Source organism: Neopsephotus bourkii, unplaced genomic scaffold (genome assembly GCF_033783945.1).
Source record: "Neopsephotus bourkii isolate Nb327-2 ecotype Australia unplaced genomic scaffold, CSIRO-AGI_Nbou_v1 NB_1780, whole genome shotgun sequence".
Taxonomy (NCBI): Eukaryota; Metazoa; Chordata; class Aves; order Psittaciformes; family Psittacidae; genus Neopsephotus; species Neopsephotus bourkii.
In genome coordinates this window covers 2,979,032-2,993,016 of record NW_026902254.1, presented here as the reverse complement: position 1 = coordinate 2,993,016, position 13,985 = coordinate 2,979,032, and the positions used below count along the sequence as shown (strand labels likewise).

The 13,985-nt window shown below is 40.4% G+C and overlaps 1 long non-coding RNA gene across 2 annotated transcripts; it reads right to left on the bottom strand.

The window, feature by feature from the left end:
* Positions 1-2,306: 2,306 nt before the first annotated feature.
* LOC133226353 (uncharacterized) lies at positions 2,307-13,184 on the bottom strand. 2 transcript variants are annotated; one of them, XR_009729483.1, is made up of 3 exons: positions 13,006-13,184; positions 9,611-9,706; positions 2,307-4,081 (listed from the first exon to the last, which is right to left on the bottom strand). It is a non-coding gene; the product is annotated as an uncharacterized LOC133226353 (long non-coding RNA). The 2 variants fall into 2 exon arrangements; XR_009729484.1 differs by lacking the exon at positions 2,307-4,081 and adding an exon at positions 9,305-9,549.
* Between the last annotated feature and the right edge of the window lie 801 nt (positions 13,185-13,985).

Sequence of the window (13,985 nt, the reverse complement as noted above, 5' to 3'; positions counted from 1 at the left end):
AATCAGTGCTTTTCACACAGGTGGTGCAGGGTAGGGCTCATACTGTGACTTCTGTAGGTCATTCTTCCCATGGTCATGAATGAAAATTGTCGTTAAAAAAAATATATATATCTAAATTCAGGGTTCATTCCTGGTTTTACCTCACATTCCCACTAGTTTACATTTTAATGGTCAAATAAACATTGGGGAATTAAAATCAAGGCAGGTTCAAATAAAAAAATGCAGTAACTACCATTACTCTTCAGGAGAATGTCAATTTTATTATCATTTATTCACTATATTAAATCTATTCCATTTTCTAAACTTTAAAGACAAGAAGTAGGACAAGAAAGGAAACGCATGGGACGAACAAGCTGACCAAATGCATCAGTGGAAGCCATGGTGCATGCCCTGCCTCTTCCAGAAGCACCATTACCAGCTTTATATTCATCATTTGCATCATTCACCTGAGAATCTCAAATGGCTTACAATGTACCCTATCATCACTCACACAGTGCTGGGAGGCTTGCTCCCCATTCTGATCACCCTGGCTGCCAGCCTGCAATCAGCTTTCAATCCAGTTGCTGTCATTCTCAAGCATGGGAGGTGTTCCCTGCACACAATCCTAAGGTTCCTTTCCTCATCTCCTTCAAACTCTCCTTGAAAAGCACCTTTGCCAAGATGTCAACAGTATTAAAAGAAACCAGCAATTTGGCACATGGGTACATTGCTGGAGTGATGAGGCTACTGTCTGTTAGACAGACCAGTAGCACAATCCTGAATGGAACCATTGGCTCACATCTTCTTCTTCATGATCCTTGAGGTAGGGATAATTTTATTTTTCATCTGTCTATGAAATATTAAGTAGCTTAGGTCCAGGTACATACCTTCAGACTCCTAGGTGCTATGACACTGCAAATATTATAGAAATAAGTAATAAATCTGACAAGTGTAAATGACCCCTTTAGATGTGAGGAAATGAGAAGCCAGGCTCTTAGTTAACTTACTGAGTACTTAATCACACAGCCTTCTACAATACTTGAGCATACCCAATATAGCTGAAGGTGCAATCTGAGTGATAAATTATGGAGTGTGTAATGGTAATTTTTAATATTCACAAGGCCAGTGTATTCATGTTCAGAAAATCACTCTCTTTACATGAGAGAGAAGTAAATGACCCCTTGGATACATGACAACTTTTATCACTAATCTAATATATTTCCTAGGCACATAGCACTGGAGCATTGAGGACCAGAGGTGCCATCCGGTGAAGTGAATGGAAGGACTCCCACTGAATTGGAGAGAATTTAAATCAGGCCTGAAGCCAATTAAGAAAACTGGACGTTGCTTGGCCACCACAGCATTTATGTTGCTTTTCAGCGTCTGTCCATATTCATCAGGTTTTAAATGGAAACACTTTTAAATTGGTGCTGACACTGCTTTAGCACCGTAACAGTGTGAAATCTCCACTTACCATTGGCTTTTCATTTCGGTGATATGGTTATTAAGAGTAATGTCTATTACTTCGGAAGGTAATATGGAAAGAAATGACACAGTTTGCATTAAAAGTGCCATTCTGAGTTGGAAACTACCAACAGATGCCTTAATGAGACAACAGCCTAAATCCTGAATGGAACTATTTATTCAGCCCATACATTATGGACTTCTTATGGTTCCTTACATGCATTTAAAGAAAAAAAATCATCCAGTGCACTCACATCTTCTCTTGTTTAGTATCACACTGCAGGCATTTCCTTTCCCTGACACACTAGCCATCCAGGGCAGAGAAAGTCTGTCCTCATCTTCTTTAATCCATGGTTCACAGCAGACTGATGAAATTTTTAATGAAAAATATGTATTTTCCTAGTCAAGTAACTAAAAAGAGCAGAGGTGCAGAATCTAACTTAGGTCATTAAGCACTTGAAAGATATTAATCATTACTAAATTGTAATTACTTGTATCTAGTATCTTTAAACGCCCTTATGCAACGGCTGATATGAGCCCCAAGCTTGCTGTCTGCATGTGGGTAATTACAGAAAACTCATTTGGAAGGTGGGGGTAGGTGTCTCGCCACGACTACAGAAGCTGGTCACACAATCAGCCATAAAAACTCTTAAATTAGACATCAGACTGAAAGAGAGGTCACTGATAAGAGGCTTTAACATGAACTGAAAAACAAGACAATATTAAATCTGCCTGTAAAAGATTTGTTTCCTCTGTACCTGAGGGGAGAAGCCTCATTTGTTTTAAAAATTAGAAATCTAGAGCTTTTAGACAGTTTATGGATTTTGATGCCGTTTTCTGTTTTTACGTATCTCACATTTGTTTCTATCATGGCACAAAGACAGCAAGAAAAGGAACTTATCCTACAAAAGGTGCTGAGGGACGAAATGCTATTTTGATTAGAGGCCTTAGACAGTGTGTGTTGTGCACCATAAAGGTGTGTTCATGTCTGCTAGGACACATGCAAACAGAGGTAGACAAATACAAAGTGAGCTGCTGAAGGTGGCTTGCTCATCACTGCATTTTTTGTTGGTATTGTTACTGCAGAAATGTCCTATTCTCTCCTGAACTGCAATCAAGTTTTCTTCTCTACTTGCTTGATTGGCAGAAAGCAAATAAGTAGAACACATCCCAAATGACTGAGAGTCTGAGTGCCCAGGCACTCATCTAGGAACGGGGAAACCTGGCTTTCATTTTTATTTTAAACCTTTTTCTACTGGAACCAAAATGAAAACACCCATTGGTTACAGCTTCACTTTCACATATCTTGTGCTTATTTTTCACCCTATTCATTAGCTTATTTAGAACCTGAAGTCAATGGGAATTTTAACAGTGGGAGCAGTGTCAGATCATTAAACCTCAGCACTTCTGGAAGTATCTTTTGATGCCATATAGAAGGGAGCCATGGGAGACAAACTAAATGAAGTGATTTTACCTTACATCAAAGCTCAAAAAAAGAGGCGGAAAAAAAAAAAAAAAAGAAGGAAAAAGAAAACCTGCTCTTTTTCTTCTTTAAATGCAGCATCATGTACAGCCTGAAGGAAATACTTTAGGAAGTTAGAAAACTGAAATCCTGCCCTATGATTGGTAAGATATCAATGCCAGGTCTAATCAATGGCATACTTAAAGCAGCTCTACCTGTTTTATTAATTTGGTGATATCTGGTGACATCCAAATCTGACTTGATTTCTTCCACTCCAGATTTTCTGAAAATCTTTCATTTATTGTTTTTACTTAAATCATTCTTGTTACTTACAGTGTACCCTTTTTCATTCAGCATGGTGCCAGCTTGTACAGTCATCCTAATGTTCCCTTGGTCCTTTGCACCTCCTACTTCTCCATGCTCTTCTGCTTGCACACCACAATCATTATAATAATCTCCCTTCAGCTGGCTTTTGTTCTAGTAGCTTTGTTGTCATATATACTTAAATTGTCCCTAATCATTTCTTATTGCCCATGCGTTTTTCATTTTCTGTAGAGTTTTGGTCTCCGTATGTTCCAAGAGCCCTTGCCCTATCTGTGCTTCTGCCTGCTGGGAAGAGTTGATGCCTTCATGCAGCTGGAGACCTCGGTGTGTTGTTCTGCTATCTGAACCATCCAGATTTCTAAAGAATATGCAAAATTAAGTTGAAATAATCTTCCTGTAAAGTGCTTCATGTGCTACAGCCGGAGCAATGACTTTGACAGGAAAAAAACGGGGAGGTGGGAGCTCATCTGACATAGGCAGGGCTGGAGGGAGAGTTAAGCTTTAGTCTGACCTTGCAGTATTTGGGATCTCCTGGGAGAAAGGAATACCTCTTGCTGCCAGTGTTCACCGGTTTTCTATTGAATGGGCTCATTGGTTTTCCCTTGCATATCCAAAGGGAAGAGAGGAAGGCAAAACGTACAATTGCTTCCTCCTGTTCCCACTTAGCAGTAACACTGCCTTGGGCCTGGCATCTGCAGGCACTCAGCCAGATTTCTAGCTTCATTTCCCTTCTGCCCTGTGCTGCAGGTTTATTTATGCAAGTGCTTTTTGAAGAAGCAGCCCATCACCTTTAAGTGCTTCCTTGATCACCCGCTGATTTCTCCAGCCTCAACAGTCAGGGCAGCATTAGACCTGTGAGTGATTTATAAAGAAAGGAAATGCTAATGGAGAGACAAATACAGATGGGGGTATTGGACCTATTTTCTCCCTTCCCAAACCAAAGGTCAAGCATAAAGAAAACCACTAGCTGGGAAAACAAAAAAATGCCTTTAAAATATTGCCTTGACATTGCCTTGTAAAATGGTGACAGATAGGCCTAAAGATACCTTTGAGTATCTGTGTACCTGAAGGAAAAAGACCAGCTGAGGGCTTGTAAGCCTGAAAGAATTTACTGCCTATGAGAAGAATTTCTACAAATAATAACAGTTGGCCTAATAAAATCTTACCTCTTCTTACATACCTTGCCTAATCCTCCACACAGATGCAGCAATAGTTACGGAAAGGTAACAGAATAGGTACAGAGGTGTATATAAAAGGCATACCAGCTTAGAAACTTTGCAAAATGCTATTATTTGCTTTATAAAGCTCTGCAGAGATCTTCAATGGGAGCCATTGGTAAGAAATTACCTGTTGGTGTAGGTGTATCACTGTAATCAGCTACAGTTTAATATTATAATGATCACTGTCACCCAAATGTTGGGAACTTGTCTGGATAGAAACCAGGAGATTCCATATTTCTTATTACACTACATATTTTTCATCAGGAGCACCTATCTGTGAATGCAAGACATCAGCCTGCCAGATCTGGGCCTGGGACACTGCCTCCTGCTAAGTTGGTGGTAATAAATATTAGTTGGTTTGCTTTTGCTGTTGAATGTCCAATAGTCCTGATCATCTTGTGCTTCCTCTGCTGACAATTACCAGAAATAACGCCTGTGAGAGGCATTTCTCGGCTGGTTCAAAAGCTGGATTAAAACAAGTCATAAGCATTTATGGAGCTTAAAACAGGAACTTCCTTTGGATTTCTGAAATTACAACATAACTGTTCTCTAAGAACCAGCTTTCCTAACAGCAATCATGGAGTTAGTCAGTGACATAAAGAAACATTGCTGTGACACAACAGCAACAGTATTTCTAGATGATTGATAAGAAAAGCACTTCCCAGAGGTAATTTTGTCAGGTGCCCGTTAATTCTGTCCTCCAGCTGCCACTATGACTCATAAACCTGCCAGCAAGAAGAGACCTCAAGTGGCCACCTACACCCTCCTTAGAAACAGGCTTTAGCTTACACTTTGACCAGACTAAACAAAGTGTGTATGGACTGATCTTACATCCTCCCACTGAAGGGGATTCTCTTAGCAGCCTCTTCAGTTTTCTTTCTGGCATTCAACTTAAACCTTATTTGTTGCCCTATTACTCAGCACACATAGCAGGCTCCTGTTCTGTCTTTGTAATAACTTTTTACTTATTTGAAGACTGCTATCTTGTCTCACACTTGTCCTGCTTTTTCGAATCTGTATAAACCAAATTCATTGAATTCATTCACAGGCTGTGTTGATGGATTCTCTGATAATTTCATTGTTCTTTTCTAGGCTTTCTACCAACAGCTTTTTTTAAATGGACACATTATTCCAGGCAACAGTTTCTCAGGACAAATGAAAGAGAATAGATGTCTCCTCTGCCTTCTGTATCACAGACTTACAATATCAGTCCCATAATTGCAATGTCTAATATGTAATTGTTGCACTTCAACACTGCTTTCATGATCTCTCTCTCTCTCTCTCTCTTAACAAATATCTTTCAGTTTAATCCCAGAATAAAACAAAACCCAGCAGGCCGATTTTCAAGTCTGTTGGGAAGCCCCAATTCAGTCTTTGTTCTGCTTGCAGTCTTTGTGGAAATTATCAGTCTCAAAATGTCGTGTGAGAAAATTTGTGTTGTAGGATCTTGGGAAAAGCTCTTTCTATTACCATTTAATTTGTTCAACAAAAGGCAAGGATACTGAACCCTTTGCCACCAAGGGCAGCAGATCTCATTTCATGATGAACACGTGGCTTGTAAAGTGAATATTGGTAGCTCTCGGGGCACGACCAATGTCACCAAGAAGTTGAACATCCACGCTTTCAAGGGCCAGATATGGAGGAAGGCACATAGCGAGCAATGACAGGCAGTAAGAGATGTGACATCCAAAGCGGCTGTAAGTTGCCAACCTTTTCCAACCCTCTGAAAGAGAAGGTTTTGTGTGCAAAGTGTTGCATATCCATCTGTCTTTTCCACTGGAAGAGGAAATTGATGCAGAACAGCAGGATTTTTCTTAAGATAAGTGAATTTATTTACACTTCTGCTACTACTTCACCAAGAAAGACTGTCAGACAGCACTCACGCAGTTTCAGTCAGAATGCCAAGAGAGCAGTTGTCCTGGGTTCAGCAGTAGCAGTCAGTTTTTTCCTTCTTAGTAGCTGGTGTAGTGCTGTGTTTTTTACTTTCAGCCTGGGAACAATGCTGGTAACACCGATGTTCTTAGTTGTTGTTAAGTAATGATTACTCTGATCAAGGACTTTCTAAGTCTCATGTTCTGCAAGGGAGGAGGAGAAGTTGGGAGGAAGCAGAGACAGGACACCTGACCCAAACTGACCAAAGGGGTATTCCATACCACAGCACATCATGTCCAGTATATAAACTGGGGCCAGTTACCCAAAGGGGGAGATCCCTGTTCGGGTAGGGCTGGGTATCTGTCAGCGGGTGGTGAGCAGTTGTATTCTCTTGTTATTTCCCTTATCATTATTGGTCATAGCAGTAGTGGTTTGCGTTATACCTTAGTTATTGGGCTGTTTTTATCTCAACCCATGGGGATTACACTCTTTCAATTCTCCTACACATCCCTCTGGGAGCAGAGGGGTAGAAGAAGGGAGGGAGGGAGCAAGTGCCTGCATGGGTCTGAGTTACCAGCTGGGCTTAAACCACAACAGCAGTCCTGCTCAAGGTATTGAGCCCTGCCCAGTACTCTTAGGAATGTGGATCCAATGGCACAACCTCTTGCTTCTGTCTGTCATGATCTGTAAGTCAGAATTCTTCCCTGGATCAGCTCTGTGGACAGCAGGTGCCAAGGAAGAGACCAATTTTCCACTGCACCTATCTAATCTGATGCAAGGTCATGGGCTTTTAGCTGAAGTACTTTAGTTGCTATCTAACTGTGATCCCAGGATCTGGTTAGATGCCATTTCACCTGCTACCACCAAGCCTTTTGAAGTGCTTAGATTTCTCTATGTGGACAAGCAGTGAAAGTTACTGTTTTGTTGAAACTGTAATGAGGGTGGAATTGTCATTTTAGAGCCTTTTGTTGAGTAGAAGCTATAGATTCCTACTTTTCTTTTATTCGGCTGCAAACTCATTACTGTGGCATTGGCCATGAAGCAATGTGTTATCCCTTTCATCATACTCTTTGTCTCATTAAGACAAAGCCCCATCTCTTCTGCTATTATTTCTTCTTTTTGGTCTATGTAATTAACACCCAGGATCTTACAATGTCCTGTTTCTCAGAGAATATTGGAAATCAACAGCAAGAGCCACGCTCTTGGGCACAAACCCAGGTCTCATCATCTACCACCAGGCCCAAAGGAACTTTGTTTGCTAACTTCACCGCAGGCTACATTCATCATTGCTTCCTGCTGTTCAGTCACTTGATTCTGTTTTTTTCTGACTTTTCTTCTCTAACGCATCCTGATGCAGCATGTATTGTTCCAGCTCTCACAAGCCCTAATTTGTGTATCTTGGACTTGCTTTTGACCCTAATATCACACTTCTGTCTGTAAACATTCACCTTTTTCTACTTAGTTGGTAAGAAATAGAAAACCTATTAGGTTGAATGAGCTCTGCCATAATCTACAGGGCAAAGATTTACCCTGTAGTCTGTATCCGAACAAGTTTCAGATGGCCTTTGGTGCCACAGACTTGCCTAGCTGACAGTAATATTTCAGGAAGGCAAGAAGGAAGCCACAAGTAGGTGGAACGAAATTAGTAACTATGCACATTTTAAATGTTTTTGAGTACTTAGAACCCTGGCTGTTCATAATTTATGGTTTACTATGATCGGTATTCATGTTAACTTTGATAAAAATCAAAACTGTGCTAAACAGCATATTTTAAAACACAGGCAATTTCCCTACCCAAAGGAGTATGTAAGATCCTTGCAAGGTAAATATGAAAAGAAGGTCAAAATAGGCCATAAGTTTATGATTTCAAAGAAACCAGTATTTCACACTGGCAATAAAGCTCATTCCAAGTTCCTTGTGAGCAACACAGTGTTAATTAAATATATTTTATTAAATTGTGAATAAATGGAGTATTTCTTTAAGAGAGCCTTGAGAAATTGTGTGTACATGGTAAGGGGTGTTTTCTTCCACATTTTATAAGGTGTTAAAAACAAGGACAGGCAGACAGATAGATTTAAAATTACATTGATAAAAGGGTGCAAGTACATAAATCAAACATTTTGTGTGAAGGAAAAAGCTTCTCCTTCACAAGGAGATGCTGCTCAGTTTGGCACTGTAGGAGAAATTACACAAACCATTGCCCATAGAAAACACAGCATAATGAATAAAATTTGTCTTGAATTATTTATTTTTAGTGCTTTATTTTATCTCCTCTGTCTTGCAAGGCCTGGAAATTGTTCTTGATGAGAGCTTTCTGAGTGTCTGAGTCTCAAATTAAAACAACACATTAACGTCTTCTATATAGTATAGAGGTGGGAAGACTGGAGTGCTTAAAAATGCACTGGATTTGACACTTTCCATTAATGGGACCACTAGTGTGTACCACTTTAATTTACTGCTTTAAAATATATCCATAAGATACAGTATTCTTGGATGTATGATGGCTGAATAAAATTTAATAGATACACAAGTGGCAGACCAGAACTAATCCTTTCCAACGTACAAGCTCTGTCATAAACTGTATTTATTTCGGAATCTGATTTAAAACATGTCTTGCAGCATTAGCAAGACCTTAGAGAGAGGGAAATCAAATGTAGTGTGGGCCATGAGAGATTTCAAATGGCAAGATCATCCATAAATGGAGTAATTTTTTTTTCTTATTATTGAGGAAGGTTGGGTGGGATTTTTTCTTTTGTACCAGTCTGTTATCCTTTTAATATGTTTTTAGAGTCAAGCCTTCCTGTCTGTGGGGTAAAAAAAGGAAAAGCCATCCTGAGTATGCCTGTGCTGGGTTTTACATACCAGACATAACGATGATGAGTGATCTTCAGCCCAAAATACCACCACACCCTAATAAGTGACTGTGTCAGTGCAGCTTTTTTGTGTGCTCCTAGCCCCTGTCAAGTGTCACATCAAGTTTAGCTCTTAGTGAAAGAGGATTTAAGAAACATGTGCCATGAGTTGAGAACCTGCCTGTGAAGAATTACCTGAGCTAATGAGGAGTAAAGGTGATGACAAAAAAAACAAGGTAAATTCATTATTCATTGAAGCACTTATTCTAGCTAAGGGTTTAAAGAAAGGAGATCTGTAAGTAACCTGTGTATCATGCATCTAAGAGCTCAAACAAAAGTTTCATGCTTGCTTTAAATAGATACTTCCTTGAAAGTCCTATGAAATGTAAGGAAAAGTACCCAACATCCCAGGGAAGGTGCCCTGCAATCATATTTACCTGCCTCTTTGAAGCTTGCAATTCCTGTTCATCCCCTCTCTGTTGGGGGGAGAAGCTGTGCTCTGGTAAGGCTTAATCTCTGTTCAGCACCACACACTGACAACAGAGACAGAAATCTGTCATAAGTTTCTCTCAAATATTTAACTTTCATTTTTCCGAGGACACTTACTTACAATGAATTTAAATGGAATTGCACCTCCAACGTAGATTACTTTTAAATCCATCCCTCCAACATCCCACATCTCCTATAGGATAAAAGGGCAGAGCAGAAATGTAGGATCCTGAGCCAGGTCTGTCTTGCAAATCTCAGTTTCATGTTTTTTAAGAAGACTTATGAAACTAGGAGCAACCAAGCTCTTCAGGGACCTTCTACTCATGTCTTAGGCGCTGAAATGCTTTATCTTTATATGGTCTTTCCTACTTACCTCTCCTAAGCCTACAGCTGCAAGAGAGGACCATATGCGGAAACAGCCAATTTTTAACATCAAAATCTTCATTGTCAAAAAAGGAAGTCTTCACTCCCTCTCTGTGTAGTAAAGAAGCAATCTATCCCCTTACCCACCACCCTGTCAGATACTGCTTCTTCGTGCTTAATATACCACATACATTGAGTAGAACATTCTAATTTCAGCTTCAGCAGTAGAAAAGGAGTTCCTGCCCATAAAAACCACATGTAGTAGCTTGCCAAACTTTTAGAGGGAAACCAGTCAGACTGCAAGACACAATAATAAGTTTCCCTCAAAATATATCTGATTATGTAACGGATTGCTGTATTAAAAATTAAATAAGGCTTGAAATATACAGCAATTTGGAGGCACTAGGGAGTATGCCTAATAAAGAGAGTGCATTAGCTGCTTCTTGTTTTTTAAATCCAGTCTATAAATACTGTAACACCTTCCTATTTACTTCAGTGTGGGAAGACCAGACTTTGTGAATGTGCTTGTTAAAATCAGCACTGAGTTCAATCTGACTGACGTTTTTTAGCTGTGTCTCTGTGGTATTAATATTGGTCTAATCAGCATCTGAGGATTGTCGTTTAAGTCACTGGGGACACTGTACCTTGTGCATGCTCTAAACACAGCATGAATGTGCAACTCAATCCTTCTAGGAAAAGTAACAGGTCCTAAGCAGGATCCAAACCTCTCCCAGGAGCCACAGAGCAATTCATGGGATTCACTAGTATTATACTGCTTTGACAGTGGTTATACTAACGCTTGCGTTAACCCTCCAAGCACAGTCAATGCAAATCAGATATGTCTCAGAGTTAGACTGAGCAGCTTTCCAATGCAAGTTGGAAATACAAAGACACTTCAGAAAGATCCTACTCAGTATTACCATCTACATCTTACAGTTCCCAAACACACTAAAAATCAGATCCTTAGTGTCACAGTTCTCAATGAAAGTCATATACTGACATTAACTGAGAGAGAAATTCACAAGGACCCAATTCAAAGAAGGTCCTCCATGCTCATTTTTCATGGAATAATTTATTCATTGGCAAGGCGAGAGGGGGAGAAAGAGTCAACAGATAAGTTACCAGGGGAATGGCCTTCAGGGTGAAGTTCCAGTCCCTCTCACTGTAGCTGTTGAAATATTTTACACAGAGAGCAACAGCCTTACCAAGGAAGACTGAGAGCCCTTCAGTTCATGTCCATGCCTGGAGGCTGGACATCCCCTTCCCTCCATGAGCAGAGAGCTTTGACCCAAGAGCTGGCTCTGTCTATGAGGCATGCAGTGCCCTGGAAGGACCTCTGCCTGCACTCGTGGTGGCAGATGCCCAACAGCGGAGCATGAACTCAGCCAGTTTGCACTAAACAGGCACAGAGGATGGTCTGAGGACGAGAGAGAGACAGACATTCTCAGACCTAGCTACTGTAGGACTGGGTCAAGAATTTGTAGGGCACTCTCATGCCATTCTAGGGGTGGGCTTCCAGGGCATTGCTCTTCTCCAACCATGCAGAAAGAAGTTGTTGGTCCACTGCTTTTCAGGGGTACTTTGCCCTTTTGTTTTTTGCATGCATGGGAAGTGGTAGGTAAATGAATGTGTCTCAGAGAAGTTAAATGAAACGACTGTGCATTGGGTTTGTGCAGTTTCCTTCCTGTCACATTCAAACGCATCAGCAGCCCAGTCTAAGCACACACTGGGCTAGGTTAGCAAGCTCATCAGGCATGCTATCCTCGCCTTCTGACTTCCTCTTGGAATTAAAAACGGTGGCCCTAATGAGAATTAATTAGGGCTGGGGGTGGAAAAGGGGGATCCATCGTGTTTTTGTTTGTATTGTTTGTTTTCTGTAAACCCATGGAGGGGGGGGAAAAATCATATTACTTCCCCATGCAATATAGTAAACGTAATAAAAAATGAACACATGGTAATTAGCTTCTCCATTAAGTATACCAAGCATAGACAATAGCAATCGTGCAGTGCTGATTACAGACATTATTCTTGCCTGGATTTTTTTTTTTTCCCACCATTCAATCAACACTGCTAAATAGAAACTTCAGTGTTCAATATTATAAGACACTAGCTGGCAGTTATACAAAGATGCCTTACACAATGTCATCTGGCTGTTTGCCTGATTCTCATATTACCTTCCTGTCTTGCCTTATACGCTAATACGCATGGCTGATTAGAAGAAAAATGCAGAAGCTGCTTCCTTCTCGTCTTGCTTTTTTCTCCAGCTTCATGCCTTGAGGGAAAAAAGGAATCACATTTGCTAATTTCACCAGCAGTGCTTAACCTGGGAATGGAACAATTCCCTTTCAATTCCACATTAGTTATAATTCATACACAAACACTGCCTTGCACCAGCCTAATTGGGCAGTCTTTGATTCCACTCTGAGAGAAATGTTGATTGATGTTGTACAAGTCCTTTACCAGCATCAGTAAAGAAAGTCTCAGAGTTCAAAATAAACATTCTCGGGGGTTGTACAGTATCCAGGGGTTAGATGTCTGGAAACAGGATTTCAGACTGAAAATCCCAGAAGCTCAAATGACTGGAAAATGTCTTGGAACATCTAAAGTGACTGCTTTCGGGTGGATTTGCTGATATCAGCAGACCCCTTGGGGAGTCACAGTACAGTTTATGCCAGTTTCTTTAGGAGGATAAGCTTTCTTACAGGGGGAATATTTTTCATATGTTGAAAAGTGCCATTTTCTGTATTTGTGTTTACACATATCTGTTTCATTCTTTGATTTCTTATGGTAAAGCTATGCCAAGGCAGGTGCTGCACATCCAGGTTTCTCTGACATGCCTTCATTCTTCCCCAGATATTTTAGCCAGGTTGAATTTGAAGTCTGGTCAGGTGTCTAGGATTTCCAGATGTCTAGCAGCCACATCAGAGCTACTTCTGTGCATCTGGAAATCCTGGGTCACTGAGCATATATACGGACTTACTTTATAACAGAATAATCAATGCCTAGGATGCCTCAGACAGATGTCCAGGTGCAAGTCATCTTCACAGCAAACATTTCACAGGTCCAATAAATCCTAGTGATAGCACACTCTCAGTGAACCTTTCAGGAAAAACATGAGGAAAAATGAAGAACTTTTATCTTAGGGGTAGGAATCTGCTGATTTTTAATTGATAAAGCTATGCATAGGTACAGATCAAAGTCTATAGGTTGAAGTCTTACCTTGCAACTTCGTAATCAGTTCTAGAAACAGAGGGGGTTGTGAAAATGTGGTGTGTATATATATGCATATATAAAATTTTATATATGCAAAATATCGATGTTGATATACATTACAATCTCTGTGTGTTGCACAGATGGGAGAAACTTCAGGCCACCTACAAAACTTCTCCCTTTCTAGCTTTGTGACTGCTACTCATGAGTTTACGCAAATGGTACAGTATACAGGCAAAATAAATGACTAGAAACTAAGCACTAGGTGAAAAATAATGTATTTCTTCAAAACTTATGCCTGTTAAGATTAATTTTTCTGTAGCCAGAAGGTGAGGTCTAGGATTGCCAAGCACCCCAGCAGACAGTTCCAACTGCTCCTGTAGCCTGCATTCAGTGGCACAGGAAAGCTGGGCTGGGGATACCTCTGATCATTTTCGATGGTGCAGAGATCCCGAGCTGGAATTGCTCAGGTTTGACTTGACACAAGAGATATGAACAGCTGCAATTAGGCCCTCTAATCAGAGGTGGTGGCAGCAGTCCACAGCCAAGCAGTATCATGTATGTCTGAAGAGTATTTTAAATATCAGGAAAACTCTCTGTCAAGTATTTATGACAAAAGCTCAGCTAAGCAAGTCCATTTTGGCAGAAACGTTCCTTCAATAAGTTGTTCACCAGTCAATGTGTACACAGAGTGCAGTTTCACTGCTGTTGCTCTTCACACATTATGATGGGTAACAAAAAAAAAAACAA